The sequence below is a fragment of the Muntiacus reevesi genome, chromosome 2 (assembly GCF_963930625.1).
Source record: "Muntiacus reevesi chromosome 2, mMunRee1.1, whole genome shotgun sequence".
Taxonomy (NCBI): domain Eukaryota; kingdom Metazoa; phylum Chordata; class Mammalia; order Artiodactyla; family Cervidae; genus Muntiacus; species Muntiacus reevesi.
The window spans coordinates 70765400-70791061 of record NC_089250.1 but is presented as its reverse complement, the minus strand read 5'-3'; the positions used below and the strand labels follow the sequence as shown (position 1 = coordinate 70791061).

The 25662-nt window shown below is 43.7% G+C and overlaps 1 long non-coding RNA gene across 1 annotated transcript in view; it reads left to right on the top strand.

The window, feature by feature from the left end:
• LOC136158003 (uncharacterized) overlaps nt 1–25662 on the top strand; it is a 51280-nt gene that overhangs the window by 4724 nt on the left and 20894 nt on the right. The window contains exons 2-3 of the long non-coding RNA XR_010661300.1: nt 13420–13560; nt 16208–16350. This is a non-coding gene — a long non-coding RNA (uncharacterized lncRNA). The remainder of the gene's footprint in view (nt 1–13419; nt 13561–16207; nt 16351–25662) is intronic.

The following is a 25662-nucleotide window of genomic DNA, read 5'->3' as shown; positions in this document are numbered from 1 at the left end:
CTCAGACTGCAGGCGCTGGGGGAGGCAGGAGGAGGGGGGCAGGTGGGGAGGGAAGGGAAGCCCGGCTGATGGGACAGGCCCAGGGGAGAGGAGGCTGAGGGGACGTCATGCCTAGAGGTCAGGAAGCAGGATCTGGGATTCACGGTAGAGGGGGCAATGACATTTGAACCAAATGTTTTCTGCTCAGGCAACCCCAGGGCTCCCTCTGGATTCCTGACCTGCTTCAGTTCACTGACTGCCTGACTTTGGACAAGTTACTTTCCTATTCTGTGCCTCAGTTTCCCTAAAGCAAAATGAAGCAGATTAGGAAGCTGGTCTTCAGGTAGCCTTAAAACACCCCTAAAAGACTCTGTGAGGTGGACTTCCTTTAGTGATCCAGTGGCTAAGACTCTGGGCTTCCACGGCAGGAGCTGTGGGTTCAATCCCTGGAGAGGATCCACATACCTCGAGGTGCAGCCAAAAAATAAAATGAAAAATAAGGACTGTAAACTGCAAGGTATTAAAAAAAATAAAAAAGACCCTGTGAGGCTCCCCTTGCCTTGTTGAAGGAATTTGAATCTTGCCTTGATCAGAATAGGGTCTGCCTGTCAAGGCTCTGGGCCTTCCTGGGTTGGGGGCTGAGGTGACAGCATCTCTACCCTGCTCCAAAATCTATACTCCTCCCCTTGGCCCTGTGTCTGTCTCCCACCACCTCAGCCTCCTCTGCAGGTAGATGTGGAGTCAGGATCATACCTGAGGGGTCCCGGGGGAAGCCCTGGCCCCAGTCTGACATCCTCCTCCTGGTGTTATGGGGTCGCACACAGCAGGCAACCTCTTCATCCTTAAGGGAGCTCCCGCAGCCACTCTGGCACTCAAGACCCTGTGAGGGCCGCCGGGCAGAGTTAATCTCTTAATACTGGTCACAATGAGATTTCAGGGATGGATGGAGGCAGTCTCCATGGAAACTGCAGACCAGCCTGGGACCCATGCAAGGAATTAGCCAAGGGCTCAGTAAGGGATTCCTAGAGACTCAACCCAAACAGAAACGGGAGACACAGCGGCCTGAACGCCCTTGTCCCACTCCATACCCCTCGCTGTACTATCTCAGTGCTCTCCGGTTAAACTGGATGGAGCCACCTTCACAGGGAGAGCCCTGTCACCTTTCTGGGCCTCAGCTTCTTCATTCTCCAGTTGGACTTATAATCCTTAACCCTGAACCTTTTCTAGAAGAGTCAGGCTTCAGAATCTGTCAGAGCTGAGCTTGAAGCTAGGCATTTCCCACTCAGACTATAAACCCAGACTAGGCATTTCCCCTCTCCTAGCCTCAGTTTCCTCATCTATATAATAGGTACAATCACTGTGGTACCTGACTAGTGGGTACTGATGCTCAGTAACTGAGTCTCCTTCTTACCTCTTTCTGACTGCTCCTTCCACACTGCACTTCTGCCCTCCACTCCAGCCACTGCAGCTTTCAGAACCCCACAGCCCCTGACTTATCTCTGGCCTTTGCACACATCACACCTCCGCCTGGAGCAGCTGTCACACCACTCTCTTCACCTCCTCATCCTCCAAGTCCCACCTAGGTCATCTTCCTCCAGGCAGTCCTGCTGGCTTAGACAAGTCAGGGCTCCCCTTGGTGCTCCCACAGCCCCTATTACTTTATATCATCACAGCTCAATCACATGGTGGTTACTGTTTATTTGTCTGCCTCCTCCACTGGACTATGTCTCATTTTGCCCTTATAAGTCCCAGAACCCAGCTGGCAGTTAATATAATGGGTTGGATGAATAGATGAGTGAATGAAGAAATTTGCCCATCCAATCATTTGACATTTATTCAGCACACTCTATATGCACTATCGTGGGTGCTAGAGGTGACACAGGGAACAGTTAAGATCCCTCCCCGACAGGGCTTCTGAATTAACAAGTAAAAACACAGGAGGCCCAATTAAATTTGAATTTCAGATAAACAGTGAATAACTCGTTTAGTACAAGTATGTACCAACTAACACAGGGGACATATTTATATATATATTCATACTTTAAAACTTCAGTTGTTTTATCCTCCATTTCAAACATAACTGTGCCTTCTACATTGGATCTGGCCACCTTATTTTCTCCCTCATGGAACTTACATCCTGGTGGGGAGGTGCGGTGGAGACAGAAGGAAGTAAATGAAAGAGAATTTCAAACATGAGTTGAGTGCGGTGAAGACAATGAAACAGCACAGTGTGGATAGCACCTGGGGATGGTAGGAGCCTTCTGTGTATTGGGTGATCGCCAAGCTAGTGACCTTGACCTTCAAGGGACAAGTCTAAGCTCCAGTGAAAGGCTACCTAGGAAAAGCCTTCCGAGGGTCATAAAGGGAGTGGAGGCTGTTAAACTTGAGAGAAGGGCTCTGAGGCGAGCTAACAGCGCAGCCGGGGCTCACCTGACAGACTCAATTCTGCAATTTGGATCTGGGCCCTCACAAACCTTCGCGAACCCGCAGCCCTACCCCTTCGGCCAGTCAAAGTCCTCTGCGGGGCTAAGAGACAGGGGAAGGGGCCAAAGGGCCGTACAGAGAAGCGCGGCCACCTGGGCCGGAGCGGGGAGCCCCGACGCCATCCTCCCACCTCCGCCCCCGATGGCCCCCGGGGCGCAGGGTAGAACCTGCGCGGCGCTGAGCCCGGGGGCTTCGGGGAGGAAGCCGCCTAGACGCTCCGCAGCGCCGCGCTTGGCGTGTCCCGGGCTCCCCCTAGTGGTCAACGCAGGAACTGGCTAACAGAAACTTCAAACAACGCACGGGCTTCACCAATCACAGCCGACGTCGCACTACAATCCCACCAATCACAGGCCCAGAAGGACTAGGACTCGCCAAACTCGGCGAAAGACAGCTGGACCCAATCCTCTGGGGTTCTATTTACGAGGCAAGCAAACTTTCCTCCACTCACACACCAGCACGTGGTCACTGCACCAATCAGGACGCAGTATTTAAAAACTGGTTCCCTAAGGCCGGTTTCGCGCTCTAATCCATTACACCGTTCGCCTAATTTGTATTCCCAATATCCGGTCCCAACAGGCAAGCGCCTTTAATGAGGGTCCTAGACTTTGTGGAGGCTCTATGTGGAAGGCCATATTTGCTTTCAGGGTCGTTTCTTTATCTTAATATCTAATGATAACATATCATTAAGTATCCTCCCCCGTTATAAAAATTAATGTGTGGAGAGTGAGAAAAGCTTGACCTTTGGAGTTAAATACACCTGAATTGGATGTTTCCTGGCTTTGTGAAGTAGGTCAATTCACTTTCCCTTCCTCAATCTTTAAAAAATAACAATAACAATACCTTCGTTAATTGTCATTGTCCATCACTCCCCACCTCAGTATTCAAGTCAAAATCCTCCCATCCCTACATCAACTCATGAGAAAATCCAGTTCTTGCCACCTCCAACGGTTTCTCAAATTTTTATTGTTTTCTCATCTCCACCACAGTCAACCTTGTCCCCACAACAGTCACCTGGAAAGTGTGGAAGGGAGGGAGCTCCCTTAGCAACAAGTAACATGACAAAGCTCCAGTGGTTTTACTTGGCTGCAGCAGCCCAAACCTCTAACCCGGTCTCATGTGCCATTCGTCAATCTATAGTGCTCTGGTGAAATGAGCTAAGAAGCCCTCTGTATACACCGACCATACACAAACGATTGTGTTTGACTTCAATTTTAATAGAAACACAACATTTTCCTAAGGTGGGACAGGTTAAGAAAACCAATAATTGACGATCCAAAGGAGTTCTGGATTGTGACTTCCCTGTGGTTCAGTGGTTAAGACTCTGCACTTCCACTGCAGGGAGGCACATTGGATCCCTGGTGTGGGAACTAAGATCCTCAAGAGAATGCTGGGTGGTGCAGTCAACACCCCACTCCCACAAACAAAAAGAAAGCAAACAAAACCAAAAAAGTTCTGGGCTGACTTGGGGAAGAGGAGAGGGGCAGTGTATCAGAGTGGTCAAGGCTACTGCTTTTGAAATATTAATGGTTCTGTTTTCATAACTGTTCTACCCTGTGAAAATAAGTTCTTCAAACCTTATTTGTTTCATCTGTGAAAAAGGAATCATTAAGAGGACGTCTTCAAGATGGCTTTGTGGAATAAATGTGATAAACCACATAAACCCAGTACATGGTTGCCCACCACGCTACTGTGTTATTTACTGAATACAAAGTACTTTCCTTTGGAAAAGGATGCTCACTGTTCTTAGAGCTCCACAAGACAGGTTAGGACCAAAAGATGGATCATACAGGAAGGAAGATTTGTGGTTAAAATGAAGAACATTTTTCTACTGGATACAATGGCACCACCTGGGGAAAAGTTGCTTCATTAAGTAGTGAGTGATCTGTCACTAGAAGTGACAAACCCAAGCTAAATGACCGTCAGGGAGGATGGTGAGGATGGTGAGGATTCTTCCAATGGATCAAAGGTTGAATCCAAGTAGCATTTCCCAGGTGCAAAAGCCTTAAACTGTGATCAAAACCAAATTCATGTTGGAAAAACTGGATATTCACATGTGAAAAAAATAAACCTGGACCCTAGTTTACATATATAAAAGAATTAACACAAAATGGGTTAAAGACTTAAGTGTAAGAGTTAAAATGGTAAAACTTCTAGAAGAAAACAGGAAGAAATATTCATGATGTTGGATTTAGCAATGATTTCTTGGAGATAACACCAAAAGCACAGGTAACAAAAGAAAAAATAGATAAACTGAACTGCATTGAAATGAAGAATTTTGTGTGCCAAAGGACATTATTAAGAAAGTGAAAAGGCAACCCATGAAATGAAGGAAAATATTTGTAAATCCTGTCTGATAAGTGGTTAATATTCAGAATATATAAAGAATTCCTATAGTGCAACAACAAAACTTGATTTTAAAATACGCAAAGGATTTAAATAGACATTATTCCAAAACATACAAATGACCAAGAAGCATATGAAAGTATGCTCAACATCACTAATCATTGCTTGCTTGCTTGTTCAGTTGTGTCCAACTCTTTGTGACCCCATGGACTGCAGCCCACCAGGCTTCTCTGTCCATGGGATTATCCAGGCAAGAATACTGGAGTGGGTGGCCATAATGTCCTCCAGGGGATCTTCCCAATTCAGGGACTGAGCCCTCATCTCATCTACAATGCATCTCCTGCATTGTAGAATTCTTTACCTGCTGAGTCATCTGCAAATTCTAATTATTAGTGAAATGCAAATCAAAACTAGAATAAGATACCACTTCACACCTATTAGGATGGATATGAGAAAAAAAAAAGATAATAAGCATTGGTAAGGATGTGGAGAAATTAGAACACTTTCTCACTGCTGGTGAGAAAATAATGCAGCCACTAAAGAAAGCACTATAACAGTTCCTTTAAAAATTAAAAATAGAATTACCGTATGATCCAGCAATACAACTTCTGGGTATATACCCAAAATAATTGAAAGCAAAACCTGGAAGACATTTTTACACCATTTCACGGCAACACTATTCACAATAGGCTTCTCTGGTGGCTCAAATGATAAAGAATCTGCCTGCAATGCAAAAGACCTAGGTTCAATCCCTGCATTGGGAAGATCTGGGAAAGGTGATGGCAACCCACTCCAGTATTCTTGCCTGGAGAATTCTGTGGACAAAGGAGCCTGGAAAGTACAGTCCATGGGGTTGCAAAGAGTTGGACACGACTGAGAAAGGAACACACACACACACACACACAGGCAGAAGCAACACAAGTGTCGATGAAAACCAGAATTTATATATATGGTGGAATATTATTCAGCCTTAAAGATGAAGGAAATTCTGATAAATGCTACAACATGGATGAACCCTGAGAACTCTTCATAAAGTGAAGTAAGCCAAACACAAAAAGACAAGTGCTGCATTACTCCATTTATAAGGGTACTTTGAGTAGTCAACTTCATAGAGTAGAAGAGCAGTTGCTAGGAGTTGGGGGGAGGAAAGTCAGTTCAGTTCAGTTCAGTCACTCAGTGTGTCTGACTATTTTTGATCCCATGGACTGCAGCACGCCAGACCTCCCTGTCCATCACCAACTCCCGGAGCTTGCTCAAACTCATGTCCATTGCATCAGTGATGCCATCCAACCATCTCATCCTTGTCCCCTTCTCCTCCCGCCTTCAATCTTTCCCAGCATCAGGGTCTTTTCCAATGAGTCGGTTCTTCACATCAGGTGGCCCAAGTATTGGAGCTTCAGCTTCAGCATCAGTCCTTCCAGTGAATATTCAGGACTGACTTCCTTTAGGATTGATTGGTTGGATATTGCAGTCCCATGAACTGTAATCTGCCAGGCTCCTCTGTCCATAGGATTCTCCAGGCAAGAATACTGGAGTGGGTTGCCACTTCCTTCTCCAGGGGAACCTCCCAACCCAGGAATTGAACCCAGGTCTCCCATATTGTAGGCAGATGCTTTACCAGCTGAGCTATTCGGGAAGCCACCTGGGAGGGGGCTATGGAGAGTTATTATCTAATGGAGACAGGTTAAAAAATTCAGGAGATGGATGGTGGTAAAGGTTGTATAACAATGTGAATGTACTTGCTGCCTCAAAATTGTACATTTAAAAATGGCCAAAATAGCAAGTTTTATGTTGTAAATATTTTACCACAATTTTTAAAAATTTCTTCAATGTATAAAATATATGTATTTCATCCTGAAAAATTTAGGTTTAATTTCAGGAATGCAAAAATGGCTTAACATTAGAATATTAATAAATCAACAAACTAAAAGAGAAAAAAAGTGATTATCTTAGTAGATGCCAAAAAGCAATTAAGACAATTCAACATTGCGATTAAAAAATGAGCAAAACGTCTAGCTTATTTAGAACAAACTTTAAAAAAAACCAGTAAAACTTACCTACCAAAACCCTAAAGCAGATATACTTAAAAGGGGCAAAGTATCCCTTATAAACGTCAAGAATAAAACAAGGCTGTCCACTGCGGCAGAGGCTGCAAGTTAACTGTCCTGTGTTATACTGTCTCCTTGTCTTGCTTTGTAACATAACCTTCAATTTTCATTTGAATATAGGGATGCCCCCTCAAAAAAACTTATCTCAAACTTTCCTTAAAGTTAGGGGAGATTATGTGAATATGTTCTGGCTGATGAAGTATAATCAGAAATGTAATGTGGGAACTTCCAGTAAAGTTGTGGGGGAAAGAGGCATGTGAAACATGCATTTATTTCTTTTCCTTCTCTGTCTCTTGCTCCATCTTTCTGCCTGTAACATGGCTGTGTGGCTGGATCTCTGGCAGCCATTCTGGACCATGAGGATGAAGACCTCGTGAGGATGGAAGGAACACCGGTTCCTGAGGACTGCTATGGGGAAGAGCCACCATACTAACCTTAAACTGCCTACCTCTGGACTTTCATAACCTGAGGAAAAATCTTCTACTGCTATTTTGTGGCTCAGCTACTCAAAGACAAAGTAAACCCTATTTGAAATACTCTATTTCTATTTGATATTTTACTAGAAGTCCAAGAGATGCAATAAGCAGGAAATTAAAACATCTACTAAGAGAATTTAATACAATTGCTGGATACATTTTCAGTATGTCAAAAGCAGTTGGTTTAAAAAAAAAAAAGCAGTTGGTTTGTATACACTAATATCAACAAGATTCCATTTTTAAAAGTATTTATGATAGCAAGAGCAATAGGATTAATCTAACAAAAGATCTTTATGTATTAAAATTATTGAACTTTATTTAAAAAAATAAAAGCACACATGTATCATGGTCAGAAGGATTTTAAAAAATTAGTAAAGGGAAACCTCATTAAAATGAAGTCAGAAGGCCAGAAGGGGGAGCTCTCATGTACATACTCTTATGCTACAGATCCCAACAGGAAGAGATACACCTTACATTTCTGGAAGGAAGTGACACTCACTACTTTACTATAGGAGGAAGAAAGCTTTTCTCCTTGCCTGGCAACAGTGTAGCCAATGAGAAACTGTCACAACTCAGCCAATGGAAAGCCACTATACTTCCAGTTTCCACTTTCCAAGGGACTATTTAGAAGAGCCCATCCCAACTTCCCCTTCTTCTCTATAGAAGACTTTCTTCTTTGCTTTATGAGACTTCCATGTGATTTGCCATAATTGCATGTCTCAATTGCACTTCTTTGCTGCTCCCAAAGAAACCCATCTTGCTGGTAAAAATAACTGACTAGTTTTATAGGTTAATAGCTTCATTATGCAGAGATGTTGATTCTTCCCAAATTAATCAATAAGTTCAATGTAATTTCAGTTAGAAGGCCAAAAGGACAAAGACCTTTGGCACTGTACTTGGAAAATTGCAAACTCTCAAAATATAGTAGTTGCCTTTATTGAAATCCAGTGGAGACAAATAAGCCATTGGTCTCCAAACTTTGTTCTGTCCTGTTCAGTCTCATCTTAAAATTTATATGAATGAGCAAACAGAATAGACAAGGTCATTTTTTAAAAAACAATTATAATATGAGGAGAGCATGCTCTATGTAGGGGTCCACAACCTCCAGGCCAAAGACCAGTACCTCCTGTCAGATCAGCAGTGGCATTAGATTAGAAATAAAATTCATGATAAATGTAATGCGCTTGAATCATCCTAAAACCATCCCCCCACCCCAAGTCCATGGAAAAATTGTCTTCCATGAAACTGGTCGCTAGTGCCAAAAAGGTTAGGAACTGCTGCTACATAAAGCCAGAGCTTCACTGTCCAATATGATAACCACTAGCCACATGCGGCCACTGAACATTTGAAATCTGGTTAGTTCAAATTGAGATGGGCTGTATGTGTAAAATATGGGTTGTATTTGGAAGACCTAGTACATGAAAGAAGAAAAATACCTCATTAGTTATTTTTGATTGATTAAGATAACTGAAATAATATTTCAGCTATACTGGAGTGAATAAAATATTATTAAATAATTTTAACTATTTCTTTTTTCGACTTCTAATAAAAATCAAGTGTTTTGTTTTAGTATGATTGTAGATTCACGAATCTTTTTTTTCCTCATTGTTTGAAAGTGACTACTAGAGATAAGTGGAACAGTATAGAGAGCCTAGAAATGGGAGCTACGTGTGTTCAAAAATGAAAGACAAAAACAGTGGCATTGTATAACCAACCAGGACCTAATGTATAGCACAGGTAACTCTGCTCAGTATTCTGCAGTAACCTAAATGGGAAAAGAATTTGAAAAAGAATAGATACTGACTTTGTAGGGCAGAAACTAACACAGCATTGTAAAGGGCATCCTCCAATTAAAAAATGAACTTTAAAAAGATACACGATGTATAACTGACTCACCTTGCTGTACATCTGAAAGTAATACACGTTGATAATCAGCTACACTCCACTATAAAATAAAAAAATTTTAATGTAAAACAATTAACGCTTAAAAAAGCAGTGGCATTGCAGAGCAGTCAAGAAAGGGTGTCCAAGTCAATAAATGGTCTGAACCAACTGGTTATCCACATGAAGAAAAATATAATGGCATCTCTATTTCGTATAGCTCACAAAATCAATTCCTAAGGAATAAAGACCTACGTATAAGAAATGAATTTAAAAATTATAGAAAACATGTAGCAGAATATCTTAATGATCTCAAGGCAGTGCAAAAAAACAAAACAGCACACAGCATAAAGGAAAAGGTTAGTAAATGTACTGACTTTATTTAGAATTTAACCAAAATTAACTACAACTGTAAACTTCTGTACAATAAAGATACTCTAAAGAAAGTGAAAAGATGAGCGATAGACAGATTAAAGGTAGTTTCCACTAATACAACTGGAAAGAGCATTTGTATCAAGAATTCATAATCCCTTAAAATAGTTAAGGTAGATAATCCAATAGGAAAATGGGCAAGGGGTAGAAACAGGCACATTCAAATGGCAAAAGGAACTTTTCCTTCTCCAGCTATATGGGAAATGCAAATTCTCATTTTCCATCCATCATCTTTCAGAGTCAAGTGCAGATGAAGATGCAAAGCAACTAAAACTCCTAGCTGCTACGGACCCAGAGTGGTAGTTGGTGGGCAAGACTGACCAGTTTATCAACATCTCATCAAAGTAAAGATGCTCATTGCCTGAAATCCAGAAATTCCAACCCTACACATGATCCTAGAGAAAATTTCACCCACAGATATAAGGATGTTCTTTGTAGCATTGCTTAAAATAGTGAAAAACTGGAAACAACTCCATCATCCAAAACTGGAATAAATATACTTTGGGATGTTCATTCACAGCATTTTCAGTGAGTGCCCTAGTGCTGCCTGTAGATGTATGGGAAGATCCAGAAATAAAAGGAAGTTGCTGAAGGATACATACAACGTTTGAATAACTTTTCCAGATAAGCAAAATAATGCCATATATATGTAGCATTGTAGCCATGTAGAGTAAAAGCATTAAAACTTGTCTATGATACTTCCCTGGTAGGCCAGTGGTTAAGACTGTGCTCCCAATACAGGAGCATGGGTTTGATCCCTTGCCAGGGAACTAAAGAAAGATCCCCGTGTGCCAAGCTGTGTGGCCAAAGTTGAAAAAGAAAAAAGAAAAATCATGCTTAGCAATGATGCACAGCAAAAGTTGACAGGGGTCAACTCTGTCAACAAGCAAGGGCTCAGGGAGGCATATAGGTGGCAGGGGCAGGGGGATTCATATCATTAAAACAATGAAAAAAATGAATCTCATGAAAATATGGCCATGTATGTAGGATTTGACAAAACTGAGTGATGGGTACATCCATGTTCACAGTATTATTCTACTTTTTTGCAATATTAGGAAATATTACAAATTTTTTTAAAGGAGAAAGATAGTGAAAAAAATTAACGATCTTTCAAGGGAATTCCCTGGCAGTCAAGTGGTCAGGATGCTGCGTTCCCATTATAGGGGGCGTGGGTTCAATCCCTGGTTGGAGAACTAAGACCCCATAGGCCATGGGGCACAGCCAAAAAAAAAAAAATTAACTGTCTTTCTATATAGCAGAAACGATCAGTAATGTACTTGTTAAAATCATAATATTTAAAATATTAATATATTTTTTCTTAAATCTAGGAATGTATTAAGCTATAAAATGTCTCTGTGGTGAGACAGAGAGAGCTTTCTAGGTGTTGATGTCTTCAAGGGGGCTCAGTGATGAATTAATGTGAACACAATGAAGGCTTCTCTTGGAATGCCCAAGGCATTCATTGTCCTGTGTTAAGGGCTCTGAGAGGTTCTCTGATACTGAAATTTATACAGCTTTCCAAGCCAGCCCTGGTGGTTCAGACAGTAAAGAATCTGCCTGCAATGCAGGAGACCCAGGTTCGATCCCTGGGCTGGGGAGATCCCCTGAAGAAGGGAATAACTGCCCGCTCCAGCATTCTTGCTTGGAAAATCTCATGGGCAGAGGAAGCTGGCGGGCTACAGTTTGTGGGGGTCGCAAAGAGTTGGACATGATTGAGCGACTAACACTTATGAGCTGGTATATTTTCAAACATCTTAGGATAGAATCCTCCCAATCTGAGTGGTTTCGCCTTGGGAAAGGCTGACCTAGTTACCTCCCAGTTTCCTTCCAATCCTCAGATTCACTGTTCTAGTGTTGCCTCTGCCACTGACTTGCCAAATCACCTTCCATCTTGGGGTCTCTGTTTATTAAAATAGTAAAAGGGTGTGCGAAGTTTAGACTCTAAGATTCCCTTCCTTGTTCCCAGCTCTAAAACCCCACATTGGAGCCCAGCCTTAGAATGACATTTCCACTCAATTTTATTCCTTTTTGCTCAATTAACTTTTTATGATTTAACTGAAGCAAATTCATGGTAGAAGAATTACAAAAATGCATACAAGTGAAATAAAAAGGAATTAAATCTACTCCACATACCAACATAGGCCCTTTTGCAAAAGGTATGATGATCGCTAGCATTTATGGAATGTTTGTCCAAAGCATTGTGCTAAAATAGAACTGTTCTTATCCTCATTTTATAGATGGGGAGACTGAGGGTCAGAGTGTAAAAGTCACGTGTCCAATGTCACACAGCTTACAGAGCTCTCACCCAAGTCTTCCTGAGTCTGCAGCACAAATTCTCAGCTACTACCGAATAAGACCTCCCCATTGGAAGGGGGTCTTCATCACTGTGAGATTCCTTTTCCTCCCGGCCCCCTAAGTCCTTCCAAATTCTCTCGTCTCAGAGGAGTCCTCGGAGGATATTATCTCCTCCAGAAACAAAATCAGAGCTTTCCCTGTAGAAGGCCCTGTGTCCCTCCCCCCTATTCACTCCACCTTATCTCTAGAAAAACTATGAATTGCTGTAGAGAAGGGGAAAAAAATAATCCTGTCTCCCCCCCCCAATCCTCCCCCCCAAATCACAGGATTTGGAGGTAAATTCACAGGCTGGAGAGAGAAGAATGGGTGTGTAATTAAGTTTCAAATTGACTATTGTTTTATGTGAAAGTCTGATAAAGAGAACACAATGGCTGCCCGTGGGGGCTGGGAGATGAGATTTCCCAAGTGTAGAATTCTAGAAGACAAGTTTTGAATTCTAGAGCCCCCACCCCGCCCCCGACCGGCAAGCAACAAGGGTGAGGACACCAGAGAAAACTGGGAACTGGGGAGAAGACCCAGCCAGGGATGGCTGGCTTGAACGGGTCTATTCAGAATGGGAAACGGAGGCAGGATGAGTTAGCTGCTGTATTAATAGAAATTGAGGGGCTAGAGCTGCAGCGTCCAACAGAAATGGAATGTGGCCCACAAATTACAAATTATAATTATATATAATTGCATATATACAATAATTATAATTACAAATGATATGTAGTTTACAACGTTCTAGTAGTCCCATTAAAAAATGGTAAATAAAAAAAATAATAAAATAAAAAAATGGTAAATAAAACAAACAAACAAAAAAGGTAAATCTATGAAACAGGAAATTGCGCTCACAAATACTGAGTTGCCCCTTAGTCATAGCAATCAGGGGGTCCCAAACTCAAGTATCCTAAATGTCCAGTAGAGACATTGGAGCAGATAGAGAATAAGCAAATTTCACACTTTCCTATAAGAAAACACAGCAAAAATAATGGCTCATGTTTATTAATATAATTTTAATGTAGAGACACTAAGGAATAGTGGGGACTGTGGCAAACTAGTGGAAGCCTAAATTAGCTCCAGTGGACTTTTTGTCTCATGGTTATGGGGGTTCAGTGTTGCTAAAGCTTCCAAGTTTTTGAAAGAGGCTGGGAGTTGGGGTTTTTAAAGGTTAGCAGTCAATTGAAGTTTTAAATAAACACCAAACAAAACTGGGTGGTCTGGATCTCAATCTCTGATCTCCTTTAAACTTTTGGCCACGTTTTACAGAGGAGGAAACTGAGGTTCAGAGGGGTTACAGTAGACACAAAGAACTGGTCCTTTGGGTCATTCCTGCTACTTCTGTTAATAACCAGCATTGGTTTCTCACTCTTCCTATTGAGAATTTGCTAGGTGCCAGGTTCCGGGCTGACCATCGATACTGTGAAGGAGGTACTGTTTAAGACACCAGATTTAGAGAAGGAAACCAAGGCTCCGAAAGGTGTAGATCACCCAAGATGCCAATGTCTGACTTGAACCTGGAGGTAGGTTTTTTTTTGTTTTTTTGTTTTTTTTTGGAGGTAGGTTTAATGACAAGACTGTCACTGTGGACCTCAGAGACCGAGGAGATTTGGTGGTTTTCACCCTGGGGCTGCTTTGAAGGGCCAGGGGATGTGGGGCGGGCAGCATTCTGCAGCCCCACATTTTAAACCGAGGGCCTCCTTTGTGCAATTCCCGCAAACTGGCTTCCAGTAAGATTTTGCTTAAAGAAAGAATGCCGTTGCCTTATTATTTTTTTTTCCCTGAAGCTTGAAAACCACCGACCAGCCTCCAGTCTCTTATTTACAGGAGAGGAAACCGAGGCCCAGAGGTGGCAAGTGTCTGAGGTCCTTGTGCAAGTCAGGACCAGAGCCGCGACCAGAACTGGGTTCCGGTGGCCAGGCCCTGCCCGGGAAACTGCCCAGAGGGCGTGCCAGGGCCTCCCTCCCACTCCTCCCGGCTCTGCCCCAGGAAGGGCCAGCTGCCGTGTGTCCCACCACCTCCTCTGACTTTCCTCGTGCCTGTTTGGGTAACTTTTTGACCTGTTCCTTCACACGAGCTCTCCCTGAGGCGTGGCTGCCTCTACTGCTTGTCCCAGGGAGTCCTGGGGCCTTGGCTGTGTGACGGGCCTGGCTGGGCCGGGCCGGTGGCAGACAGTTGTCAAACAGGCGGCTGTCTGGGCGAGCGGGGGCTGTTTACTCAGGGCCGGCCCCGGCAGGGGCTTGCAGCTTCCTGGCCCACCCGGCCCCTCAGCACACTGACTCAGCTGTCCCCCTCTGACTCTGTTCATTCCACAAATATTTATGGAGCGCCTACTGTGTGCCAAGCGCTGTTCTACATGCTGAGGACGTCGCAAGGCAGCCAGATTCCCTGTCCTAATGGAACTTCCATTGTAGTGGAGGAGACAGATGATAAACAGAGAGGTGAATCCACAATTCCAGGGCTGTCGACGATAACAAGATTGATGATGATGACGGCAGGAGGGGCCGTCTGAGGTGGGGTGGTCAAGGAAGGCCACTCTGAGTAGGGGACATTGAGCTAAGAACCACACTAGGGGAGTTCCCTGGCCATCCAGTGGTTAAGGATCCACCTTCCAATGTAGGGGACGTGGGTTCGATCTTTGGTTGGGAAACTTAAGGTTCCACATGCCTCAGGGCAGCTAAGCCCGTGCACCATCACAAAAGAAGCCCTCGAGGGCTGTAGCTAGAAAAAGTCCAAGTGTCACAACAAAGATCTTGCCCAGTGGTGGGAAAAGAAAAGAAAAACAAGAAGACATCAATTTTGGGAAGATCTGGAGAAAGGGTGCTCCTGGCAGTTGTTGCTGTTGTCCTGTCTTTGTGACCCCGTGGACTGTAGCCCACCAGACTCCTCATTCCGTGGGATTTCTCAGGTAAGAATACTGGAGTGGGTTGCCATTCCCTTCTCCAGGGAAACTTCCCAACCTGGGGATGGAACCCATGACTCCTGTTTGGCAGATGGATTCTTTGCCACTGAGCCACCTGGGAAGCCCTGGCAGAAGGAGCAGCAAGTACAAAGGCCCTGGGGCAGGAATGTGCTTGGTGTGATTGGAGGATCCTAGGAGGGCCCAAGGGGGCTGAAGTGGAGTGAGCAAAAGGGAGAAAGACGGCGGAGGCCAACAGAAGGGCATGTGGCTTCTAGGGGGCCCTTGAGGTGAGAGAAAAGCACTCAGCTTTTTAGCGTGACACAGAACAATTAGACAGTGTTCAGCAGAGATTTTAAATGCAACTGGATCCTGAACTTCTAACTTTAACTCTGCATTTTCCTTCTGTGACTTTCTGTCCCAGGACTCTTGTTTTAAAGTACAGTTGAGGATATTTGAAAGTGCTTAATTATTCCCTTTTCCTCTTTAATTTAAAAATTGTTCTGGGACTTCCCTGGCAGTCCAGTGGTTAAGATTCCACACTCCTACTGCAGGTGGCATGGGTTTGAACCCTTGTTGGGGAACGAAGATCTCACATGCAGCATGACCCAGCCAAAAAAAATAAATTTTTTAAATTAAATTAAATTTTAAAATAGTTTCAAAAAATTTATTAGCATAGTTATAGGTACACAATTGAAAAAATCAAATACTTCTAAAAAGTATTTGATATAAATACCAGTAGTTACCCACCCACTCTTTCCTGAACCTGATTCCCCACAGCTCAAGGGCAACCACTTGCAACTACTGGGTTGGCCAAAAAGTTCAGATTTTCCTGTAAGATGTTATGGAAAAACCTGAAGGAATTTTTTTGGCCAACACAATATCTTAGCTCGGTTTTCCCTGCTCCTGGTGTTTTCCTTTGTATTTCTAAATATCGTGGCTATACTTCTTGATTTTTCACTTCCAGATGTTGTGGGTTAATTTGCTAATAGGAAAGATGCTATAAAGTATTTCCCAGTTTGGAGGTAAGTTAATATGCATTGTTTCATTTGCCAGGCCTGGAGTGCTGCAGTCCATGGGGTTGCAGAGTTGGACACGACTTGACAACTGAACAACTGCTGCCTATTATTACTACTGCTCACAGCTGACGGAGTCCGTATATGTTCCATGCAATATATGCAATATCTCAGTCTTTACAGTAGCACTGAAAGGTAGGTGTTGGCCAACTTAATAATGTTACTAACACTGAAATCCACTGGACTTGGTTGCAGTTTGCAGAAGACCCTTGGACCCATCCCCTGATCTACAGAGCTGCCCTGAGAGGTAAGCAGAAACAGCACTACTAATCCTATTTTTCAGAGGAGGACCTGGAGGCCAGAATGACAAAGGAAATTCTACCTATCACAGTAAGATAGTTAAAATAAAATCCATCTTCCAAACAAGGAAGGAACCTGCGTCCCTGTATGAAAAAGATAAATTCTTCTGACATCTTGGGTTTGTTTATCATACCAGCTCGTGTTGTCCTTACTAATGTAATGCCTGGGTTTGAATCCTAGCTCTGCCTCTGGTAGTCTGGGTGGGTAGGTTACGTAATCTCTTTGAGCCTTGGTTACCTCTTCTGAGCAGTGGGTATGATGACAGCACCTACTCAGTGGGCAGTTGTAAGGATTAAAGGAAGTAATTTTTATGAAGTGTTTAAAACAGTGCCTGGTCCATCCTACATGCTATATGTGAGATACAATAATCAACAAAGCCCTACTAGATAGCACAGGGAATTCTACTCAATACTCTATAATATCCTATTATATATATATATATATATATATATATATATATACATATAACTGAATCTCTTTGTGCTACACCTGAAACTAACACAACATTGTAAGTCAACCATACTCCAGTATAAAATAAAAATTTAAAAAAGAAAGAGAAAAAATAAACCAGAGCTAGAGAATGAATAGACCAAGACCCATATCCAAGCCTTCTGATACCAAGTTCAGTATTTGACCCCAAAGCCCCAAACATTTTCATTCCTTTTATGATTTTTATTATATCTGCCCATCACATCTATTTCACTTATCTATAATTATTTACTTGATAGTTTTCTTTCTTTTGAAGATGTACATTAATCTTTTAAATAATATTTTATAGTAGTGCTTTAGTATGCTAGTTATACATGTTTCTAACATGCGGTAAAAATAACAAGATTTGAAAGTGTTTGTCCATGTACTACCCAAAATCAGCCCTTGTTCCCTGTGGGGACACTTAAGGAAAAAATATGCTATTTTTAGATCTATAAAGAACATTTGGGAACATTCTGTCCAGTGACTTTAAACCCTTTTGACCATGACTCTTAGTAAGTAACACATTTTACATCACATACTTTATATACAGTGGCAATAAAGGTGGTAGTCAAAACACAGACTCTGGAGTCTTCCTGCCTGGTCTGGAACCTCAATCAACGTCACCTCTTAAGGCATCTGTCACTTTCCCCGAGTGACTCAACCTCTCTATGCCTCCATTTACTCATCTATAAAAGGGGAAGGGCAATAAAAGCCCCTCCCTCACAGAGTTATTGTGAAGATAAGGCGTTAATATGTGGAAAGCCCTAGTATGTGATCTATGAATGGTTGGTATTATCACGATCACACACGCATATCCAGAAGCATGTAGAAAAGAACAAAAGTTTCACACACACAAAATCTCCTATACATGAGATGCACTAGGCTGTTTTTCTATTCTATTTTACTTCATTATAAAAAAAGTAGTCATCCTTATTAAATTTCATTAACCTATTTGTGATTTATTATTCATGCTCTTTGCTGTGTGAACAATATACTTCAATAAACATATTTTTCAACAGTACATTTTTACTCAGAGAAAAAGTAAGAAATGAAAATGAAAGAAATCAATTAATCATGTGAACATCAGAGGTCCGAAATTATTGTATCCTGCACAGTGAGGGTATATGAACAGATTCGGTGTCCCTAATAGCATAGATACTGCTGGTCTGTAATTTCTTTTTTTTAAAAATTAGAAAACATTTCTCTTAATTTTTTACAGTTTAATATTGAAATAATCAATTCTAATAAACATGAAATATTAGATACATAAAATTTATCTTCTAGAGATACTTTAGGATTTTTTAAATCATAGAACAAAATGGTTTTGTATGATTTTATTTATTTTTTTTTTTGGTTTTCTATGATTTTAAAGGGCATATTTTATATTCAAATTCCAAAAATGGTCTGAACATTTCTTTCTAAACTACAAATAGATTTGTTCTGCTCATCCGTAATGTCTAATAAAGACTATTGGATTGTACTCTAGGAATTATATATGTGGAGCTTCCCAAGTGGCGCAGTGGTAAAGAATCTGCCTGCCAATGCAGGAGACATGAAAGATGGGTTCGATCCCTGGGTGGGGAAGATGCCCGGGAGGACAGAATGCTACCCACTCCAGTATTCTTGCCTAGAGAGTTCCATGGACAGAGGGGCCTGGCAAACTACTGTCCACAGAGTCACTAAGAGTCGGACATGACTGAGCATGCATTCCCCAGTCTTTAGGAACAAGAAAAATCATTTGTGAAACAATCAGAAAAATCCCAAGATACTGTGAATAAAGGGTGGAATTAGCTGCAGTCAAATGTTAGGTAAAATAAGTGCTGTGTATGGCCAGGCTCTGGGTCTGTGCCTCTGCTGTCCCCTTCCCTCTCTCCTCCCGGCTGACTCCTGCTGAACCTTCAGGTTTCAGCTTAGATCTCAGTTCCCTCCTCCACGGTCAAGAGGCGCCTGACCCCTTCCTCTTCCTAAGACCCCTGTGCTCCCAGGGTGCCCTATTCACCCCTGTTATGGCACTCTGTTTTTGATTGCTGCTGGATCATCTGTTTACCACCACCACCCCCCAAACCAGACACTCCCCAAAATCTGAAGCCACACTTTATAGTCTCCTACATTACCTCAGTGCTTAGCAGAATGCCTTGCATACCATAAGCCCGAGGAGTCATTTGTTGAAGGAATGAATGAGTGAGCAGGAGCCTTCTGGATGGAGATAGATGCTCTCTGAGTATCCATATCCTCTCTTTATAAAAAGGGACAAAACAAAGCCATGGTTTCCAAACTCTAGCTGACCCAACACCCAAAATCACTTAAGGAATATAACAAAAATTTAAAAGTTCTTGGAACTCTTTCCAGGAGATTCTGATTTACCAGGTCTGAAATGGAGCCCCAAGGTGTCAGCTTAAGAAATTTTTCCAGGGGCTTCCCTGGTGGTCCAGTGGTTAGGGCTCCATACTTCCACTGCAGGGGGCACGGGTTCCATCCCTGGTCAGGGAACTAAGATCCCTCTGGCCACACTGCACGGCAAAGAAAAAGAAAAGAAAGTTTCCCATAAGCAGGAAGATTTGTAAACCATTGAACCAGAGGGGCTGAAATCAAATTGAGGTTGGACAGGAAGATAACATGGGGAGAAAAACAGGAAGGGAGGGGAGAATATATTTAGGGAATGAAGGGTGGAAACAGCCATGTTTGGTATCAGATATAGTCCTGTAGCCAGCCAGCATCTGGGGTTCTACCCATCTTTGGGCTCATTAACCCTTCAGGGAGACAAAGCATTTTATAGTTTATGATACCTTTTCTTCTTCATGAGCTCATGGAGTCTTCACAACAACCAAAGTTCACTTGGTTGATGAAGAAATTGATGATCAGAGAGCTGAGCAAAGTGTCGGGCATCACACAGCTTTAAGTGGGAGAGTCACTTAATCAATTGTTATCTCCTCTGACAACAGCCTCTAATCTGGCCTGAGACTGATGCCATTAGTCAAAGGAACTAGGCCTACTGCCGTGAAGGAGGATTATTGACCAGTGGCCAGTCACTGTCGGTCTCTTTACTTGCAGATACTGCTACCCCAACACAGCCCACCTCGTCCATCTATATATCCATCTATCTTTTCATCTACCCACCCACCCATCATCTCCTTCATCCATCCATCCATCCATGTACCTTTCTAGTTATTTATTCATCTATTTACCACATCCACCCACATATCTCTCCATTCTTTCCATTCATCCACCATCTACCATACCCATTTACCCATCCATCACATCTATTCATTATTCCATTCATCCACCTACCCACCTGCCCATATTCCCTGTTATTTATTCATTTGTCCCATTCATTTATCTGTCTATCCATATTATGCCCATCCATCCGTCTCTCCATATTATGCCCATCCATCCATCCATCCGTCCATTCACTAGCCTATCACATTGGTTCATCAAAGCATCTACCTAACTACCCATCCAGGTATCCATTTATTCATTTATCTATTCATTCATCCACTTTCTCATTTATTCATTAAGTAAACATCTATCATAATCTACATGGGGCCCCAGTCCTGTGCTAACCGGGGGTATAAGAAGATCAGACAAATACAGACCTGGCCCTCAAGGAGATTTGAAATGCTTACAAGAATGACAAAGTCCCAAAGGGCCAAAATAAATCATTAAGGGAAGCTTGCTGAAAGCAAAACAAGGGTAGGAAAATAATGAAACCAGGAGTGAGGTTAGCATAGAGACATAGCATCTTATCCTCACAGTTGCTAAGGGCAGCCTCAAATTTGGCACTGAGCTAGATGCTGATACCCAAAACAAATACTACCACACAAGTCACAGCCACATTCACAGTCACTGCCACATTCATCTCTGGCAGATCCGAATCAGCTGCTATTTCTGCTTCCTTGTAACACTGGTGTTACATGTGCCCAGGACACATTTGGAAATGGCAGGAGACATTTTTGGTTGGCACAACTGACAGGCAGCATGCTCCTAGCATCTAGTGAGTTGAAGCCAGGAAAGCAGCTAAACAGCCTACAGTGCACAAGTCTCTTTACAACAAAGAGTTATCCAAGCCAAAATATCAGTAGTGTTGAAGCTGAGAAACCAATTACAAGGGAACTCCAATTTGGTTTGCAGCAACATTGTATCAGACCCCAAGAAAAAAACCATCCTTGGTCTAAGCCTGTGCTGGCTTTCTCATTTCTTTCCACTAGACACTTCCCAACTTTCTTTGAACTAAGGAAGTCTGCTGGGAGATTTTCGGGAAACTTTTGCTTTGGGGGAAAATCGGGCTTCAAGAAAAACCCCTTCCAGCTTCAGACAGACCCCTTCCAGCTCAAGTGCAGACATGATCTCTGATGCTGTGACAGCCACCTTAGGTCTATAACGGGACAAACCAAGAACCAAAAGCCAACAGTGAGGAAGGCAGGGAAGAGGGAAGGGAGGAGCGTGGACCTGGTTGACATTGCTGACCATTGTCCTAGGGCTATTTCTTAGATTTTCCATCAGTTCATTCATCCAACAAATGATGACTTGTGCGTGCCTGCATCACTTCAGTCGTGTCTGGCTCTTTGTGACCCCATGTACTGTATCCTGCTAGGCTCCTCTGTACATGGGATTCTCCAGGCAAGAATACTGGAGTGGGTTGCCATGCCCTTCTCCAGGGATCTTCCTGACCCAGGGATTGAACCCATGTCTCCTGAGGCTCCTGCATTGCAGGCAGATTCTTAAACGCTGAGCCATCGGGGAAGCCCAATTGATTACTTACTGAGCACTTATTCTGTGCCAGTCACCATGTGAGACAGGCAAGGATGAACGAAGCACTGAGGTCCGTGGCCTCATGGCGTTTATAGTCGAGTAGGGGAGACAGACGCCACGGTGCACACACAGTGACTTGATCAGTGATGAGAACTACAGAATAGAATCCAGTGTGCTGTGGATGCATTTTAAGGCCAGGGAAGGGTCAAGTTCGCTTAGGACCACCACACCAAAGACAGTTCATTAAAGACTCTCCTACTGGGACTTCCCTGGTGGTCCAGTGGTTAAGAATTCGCCTGCCAATGCAGGGGACATGGGTTCAATCCTTGGTCCAGAAAGATTCCACATACCTTGGAGTAACTAAGCCACAATGACTGAAGCCTGTGTTCCACAAGAGAAGCCACCTCAATGAGAAGATCGCACATTGCAATGGAGAGTAGCCCCTGCTTGCTGCAACTAGAGAAAGCCCACACACAGTAAAGAAGACCCAGCATAGCCAAAAATAAATAAATAAAATTGGGGGGGGGGGTGACCAACTATCCTACTAAGGTTCAAAAATGTAAGACAGCATTTGGGATTGATTTCATGCTTATTCTGGGTCAGGTGCTATTCTAAGCACTTGTAGATTCATTCATTCCTGTGATCCTAACCACTGCCTTGCCCTCCATCACCTCTCCCAAAGTTCTGCGGTGAACAATGTTGCTTACTCAGCAACTTACCTTTGTGATTGCAACCTTTAGAGACTATTATTATCCCCAATGGAGACTTTCAAAAGAAAGGATTTTATTCAAAGTACTTTTTTGTTTTTAAAATCAGTAAGTGCATCTTTCCCAGAGCTTCACAGCAGACTGCCCACATTTAGTTTACAAAAGAAATGTCTGAGACTCAGAAAAAAGGTAGGTTACACAGCTTGGGGGGATGGGGGGGAGGCGGAGGCAAATCCAGAATCTAACCCAGATTTATCTAAAAAGCCAGGTCTTTTGGTCAATGTCACACACACACACAAATACACACATCAGCAAATGCCCAATCTTTTGCAGGACAGCAGTATTCTCTTGTTGATGCATGCTGCAAACCTGGGCATGGGAGCCCTCCTTTCTCTGCCCAGCTATACCTGTGGCTGAGCTGAGAGGGTTCAGGACAAATGGACGATGTCAGGTCTGGAGTCATGATTTTTTAAAAACAATTCTAAACATTAGTTTTCACTTCTATCCTTAGACATAATAGTGTTATTTATCTGAGACAAGTGTTTTGAGAATTAAGTGCAGTAACAGGAGTAGAACATCCATCCATCCATCCAGCCAGCCAGCCACCCACCCATCCATCCATCCATCCTTGTCTGACCATTTGGGAGACTATGAGTCTTCCTCCAGCCACAGGATCAGCCAAGTCTCATAACTGTGTTTTAACCTTGAATGAAGCCCCTCAGGCATGCCCAGCCCTTTAGCTGTGCAATCTCTTCTAGCCACCACCTCCTGTGTGATAGGTCCTGTTCTCTCCATTTTACAGATGAGGAAATAGATTGAAAGATGGGAAGTCACTTGCCCAAGGTCACACAGCCCTGCGGGATAGGTCCCCAGGTGGTTTTTTTGGTTCCTCAGCCTCAGCTATTTCCACTGCATCTCAGACTGCTGCTGGGTGATGGGTCAAAGGGCGAAGATTCCCTTGGACCAGGCAAGAGAACAGTCCCCGATTCCTTGGCCATCTTCTCTCAGCTCACCCTAACTGTCCTTAGGATGTACGAGGAGACGAGGGCTTAGCGGGAGGGCTCACACCCTCGCCTTCGTTTAGACCTGCAGGAAGTCCCTAAAACACCCTCTGTCCACTTCAGCGAGAAGGCAGCCAAGGCCCAGAAATGATGAGCAATTTGTATAAAGTCACGGAGCAAGAGTCAAAATCTACTGGAGTTTCAGAGGCCAAGCTCTGCACGTGCGTGTGATTGAATCAGCTTGTAAAATTCACCTACTTTTTGAAAATCCAAAATGTGCAAAAACAGTGAAAACAAACGTTTACCCGAACTTCCTTCCTCCGAAAAACAAAGTTCTGTTACAGGTTTCTTTGTATCCTTCCGCTAATTTTCTACACAAACACAAACGTGTCCTTACATACATATGCGTATATCTGTTCTGTTATCAGAAATGTCATATGCTATAGGCTCTTCAGCTTACTTTTTTTTTTTCACATAATGCACTTGAAGGTCCTTCCCTATCTGTACACAAATCTGGATTTTTTTTTTTTCTTCAGCAAAGGGATAATATTTCATCCTAAAGAGGCACCAAGTTTTATTTACCCATCCGCTACTGCCGGACATTTGAGGTTACCTCCGATTTTGGAGTTACACGCCGAACATTAAAGTCCCCTGCCCTTCACCGTCAGCGGACACACTCTCCCCTCATCCCGCATCTAAGTCACACACTTACAGCAAAGATGATTTCCGTTTTCCACTGCCCCGCCCTGTGCGTTGCTTTCTATGGCTTTCCCTTGCAGAATGATCCAGAGCAGATGGCCCTCGGGGCCAGCCAACACTCCCCTTGGGTCGCATCCCACCTTGATCCGAAGCCAGCTCGGAGGCCGAGCTCCCGCAAGCCTCTCTGCGGGCTTCAAAGCGGGGACAATGCTTTAGCTCCACGTTTAGTGGAATTTCAGAAATACTGCGGGATGCATCCCTAGGAAGGCAGTCTCTCTGGGCGGGCTAAGTGAGCCGAGCCCCTTCCCCGGGGCTCCCGCGGCCCCTCCGAGCGCTTCCCACACATGGATACGCCAGGCCTCGGTTTAGGAGCTTAGTCAAGAGGTCACTCGCCTCCCGGGGGCTTCCTGCCATTCTGGAGAAGCCCTTTAGGGTCTTGGGGGCCCTAGGAAACACACAGAGGGCCATCCCATGCTCCCCCAAACTTAAGGGTGGTCCCACCACGCCCAGTCTTCCCCTAAGCACCAGCTACAGATCCCACTCACCATAGGGACTCTCCACCGGAGCCCCGAGGGGCGCGTTCACGCTGACCATGGCCGAGCCCACCCAGCCGGAGACCCGGGTGCATGGAGGAGCCGGGGCCCCAGGCACACAGCGGCAGCCGCGAGAGCCAGTCCACCAGGAAGGCAGTGAGTGCAGCCAGCTGCCACCGCCCGGTTATCTTATTGATTCTTCTAATCACCCAAGGTGGGTGGATACGTTAAAGAGTAACCAGTCACTTAGGGAACCTGCGGCTGGGGACTGTCATTGTTGCCATGGCAACGACAACCTGGCCAGACCCGAGGTCCACTAGGGCCCCAGTCTAGCCCTTTGGGGTTGGGAGGCTCTTGAAGCCAGAATATGGGGGATACCAATCCCTTCACCCCTAACTTAAGGGAAAGGACTGACCAGGAGGGGATGAGGAGGTGAGAGTCCAACCTGGGTTGGGTTTTATGGCTCCAAACAATGGGTGTGGCAAGAGGCCGGAGGGAGGGGTAGAGGAGAAAAGGAGGAAGCTGGGGGGAGTGTATTTATTGAGCACCTACTGGATGCTGAGAGTTACATACAGGCATTGCCACATTTAAATTAAAATTTAGGATGAGGAAATTGAGGCGGAGGAAAAAGTTACTTGCCCGGAGTCTCCCAGCTGGTACAAAGAGGAGTTAGAATGACAACCCACGATCTCTTCACTATCTAATGTATATTTTTTGAGTGCCTACTGTATACTGAGCTCTGTGCTAGACTCCAGTGATATAGAAATGAGCCAAGAGACATCATCCCTGAACCCATGGAATTGTGGACTAATGGAGGAGATGGGCATCAATTAAATAACATTAAAGATATACTATTCAGGGACTTTCCTGGTGCTCCACTGGTGAAGACTCCACATTCCCAACGCAAGGTGCCTGAGTTCAATCCCAGGTCAGGGTCCTAGTGCCCACATGCTGCAACTAAGACTCAGCAAAGCCAAATAAATAATAACTAAATAAATATATTTTTAAAGATATTATTACAGATGGTGAGTGCTAAGAGGAATGGGGTAACACAGGTCTGCCTCCAGGCCTATGGGGCGGAGGCACTCTGCCTGCTCCTTCCACTGGTCCATGGGTCTCCTTTGCCTCACAAAACGCAGTCTACTGCCCAAATCTGCTTTCTGGTCTTGAAATGCAGAGCCAGCTTACAT